We start from the raw sequence: 3117 nt of genomic DNA on the forward strand, positions 1-3117 counted from the left end.
CTGTGCTTCAGCTGTCTCCTATTCTGCTCTTAGAGTTGGGGGCAGGGCTAGAGTTCATAAAACACTTGTAATTTTGTATCCTAATGTCTGTCTTCCCAGTGCAGAAGTTTCCTAAGGAGTTGTTTCTTTTATAATAAACCCCACCTCCATTCCTATGTTTTCCTTTCTGTTTTTTGGGGGTTTGTTTTTTGTGTGTGTGCTGGGTGCAGCAGGCCAGCTGTGGTTTTCTCTGCTGTGATGACTTGTGCTTGTGATGTACTGTATGTTCAGTTAGATAACTCTTCATTGTAAACAAACTGTAACTGCAAGGAGCAGTGCTCATAAATCAGCCTAACATTTATAAGATCTTCTTTGACTTGTTTCTCGTTGTGTTTTTCTTAGAAACCTATGAGCCAAAAAAAAAAACAACCATGTGCCAGTTCATTCCTTTTATTTCCTACCTAAGTCTGGGGGCTGAGGGTGTTTAGTGTCATACAGGCAAGATAAGTTCAGGTTTGTCTGTACTTAAGTGAATTTTCTTAAGACTGAAGTCCTGTTGCTCACCAGCTTCTTCCTGTGCCTTTTTAACTGGATATTTGTGATTCTTGGTGTCCTAGTTACTTGTTCTCATCACTGAGACAAATACCCGACACCCAGTTAGAGGAGGAAAAGGTTTAGTGGGCTCCCAGGCAGGGTGGTGTGGCAGAGAAAGGTCCGTGGCAAAGCAGGCCAGGCTGAAGGCAGCAAGCAAGTGATCCAGAGACCAGCAAGCACCAAACTACAAAAGTAACGAGTCTGAAGCCTCTTTCCGTATACCCAGGCTACCCACCCTTAGAGGAGGCTAGCCTTCACACCTTTAATCCTTGAGCTACACCGTGACTCAGTCACAATAGACTCACCCACTTAGGCAGAAGCCCTCCTATGACCTCATAAGACTGGGGAGATGCCTAAGCATGAACCAGAATGCCTGGGATTCAGTGTTTTTACCTGCACTTGGGTCACAATCTTGGTGACCCCTAGGGTTCTAGAGTGCAGTAGACCCTCTATGTCTCCCTTGTCTTGTTCTCTATAGAGTTTGGTTTTGGCCTGCTGTACCATAACATGGTTTCTCAGCGTCCTGACTTAATTCCTTAACAGCTCAGAAGCATTTAAGGCTGAGGCATTTAAGCTCAGTGGCACAGTGCCTGCCTGGCAAACATAAGGTCCTGAATGCTATGTTATATATATTATCCCTGCTTTTCCTAAATTCATCCTCCGCCCAGCTGCCGGTAACGCCTAGTTAGCAACCACTGCTGATCCCTCTGCTGCCCAGGTTGGAGCCTGCCTTCAAGGCTAACTTGCCTTGGGCAAAGGCCTATCCTAGATACCGCCATCCTACTGTGATCCAAAGGCTCTACGCTGAGATCTGGGCCTTTGTTCTTGGTCCCTTCTGCGTCGTACATCCATACTGGCTGGCAGGCAGGCAGTCCATCTTGCTCCCACGGCCTGTGCCCATACTTCTAGATAAAACAGCTGGCAGTCTAACATGAGACTTCTAATGTGCAACACGATTAAGATGATGAATAGCACTGTGGGCTCTTGTGACTATATCAATTGAGACAGTTGGGACCAGTGACAGCAGCATCTTGGGATGACTGCTTTGTTTCAGCAAGTGTGTATCTTGCTCATCTCTGTTCCATAGACCTAGATATCCATGGTTTCCCTCAAGGCAAGTTGTCTAGTTGTCTAGTAATGGCTTAATTTTCAAAAGAGGGTGGCCCTACCCAGTGTTTTGCAGAGCATGGGCCGAGTTTACATCTGTTATTCAATACTGTTAAGAGCACCCTTTATTGAGACAAGATACTGACTATGTAGTTCAGGGTGGTCTTGAACTTATACTATATAACCCAGGCTGGCCTTGAACTCATTGTGATACTCCTGCCTCAGCCTCCCAAGTGTTTAGATTATAGGTGTGTGCCACCATGCGCAACTTCAAGAAGGCCTTTTTCTCTCAGTATTTTCCTGGTTTTGCTGCTACAATTATACAGTTAACTCTATTTTGACTGTGTGTCTACGTCCCTGTACTGCTTGGCGGTATCAGTAGACTGAAGAGACAATGACCTGAGCGCTTTGGTTTCTGGTTCATTGTATCTAATTCTCCGACAAAAAGGTAATAGGAAAAGGTTGCAAACAACCAGCATAGTTCCTTCTCCACCCTGTCAGTTGGAATTAGCTTTAACCCACAGGTCACATTGCAAACTCTTTGTATTTCTAAGGTGTTTTTGTATAGTTGATCTAACTTACACTGGGTCACATGATAATGTTATCAGTGATATGTTAAACAGAATGAAGGGATAGATTAAACAATAAGAACCAAGGCTTCCTTCTTAAAGAGAAAGACCAGTTGGGTGTGGTGGCTTGAGAGGCTGAGGTAGGAAAATGAAGAGTTCCAGGCCGGCCTAGAGTGCAAAGGAGCCCTTGTCCAAAACCCGAACTAGTCAAACATTCTCAGTGAATTCCTTAAATAGGAGGCCCTTAGTGTCTTTTGTCAGTTATTAGGCACAAACTAACCAAAATGTCCCTGAGTTCTTTGGATGGGTGTTCTCCGTGGCCAGTTAAAAAGATCCAGAGCCAGGGCTGGTGAGATGGCTCAGTGGTCTAAAGCGCCTACTTAGAACAAGTTTAGCGAAGCCCAGGGACCACGGTTCAATCCCCCAGCACCACATGCCAGCCAGCCCGCCCGCTGGTGGGCTGAGCTGGCCACACACACACACACACACACACACAAAATTAAAAAAAAAAAAAAAGATCCAGAGCCTTCCTGGTCCTGCTGTGCCAGCTCCACCCTGGGGGCGGGCTGAGATGGCAATTGAGACTGGGAGAGGTGGCACATGCCTGTAATCCCAGCTCTTTGGAGGCTGTAAACAGGTGGATCACTACGAGTCCGATCCAGTAGTGAGACCCTGAACACCCTGTAAACCTTCGCCCCCCCCCCCCAAAAAAAAAAAAATCAGAGTCGAGGATGGTGCTGTGCCCCCAGAACCCCCCATACTCTGGGAGGCTAAGGCCAGAGGTTTCCAAATTTAAGCCTAGCTGGAGCAATTTAGTAACTTTGACTCTTAAACTTTTAAAAGACTGGAATAGGGCTGTGTGAAGGCC

The sequence above is a fragment of the Octodon degus genome, unplaced genomic scaffold, assembly GCF_000260255.1.
Source record: "Octodon degus isolate 3935 unplaced genomic scaffold, OctDeg1.0 scaffold00176, whole genome shotgun sequence".
Lineage (NCBI taxonomy): Eukaryota > Metazoa > Chordata > Mammalia > Rodentia > Octodontidae > Octodon > Octodon degus.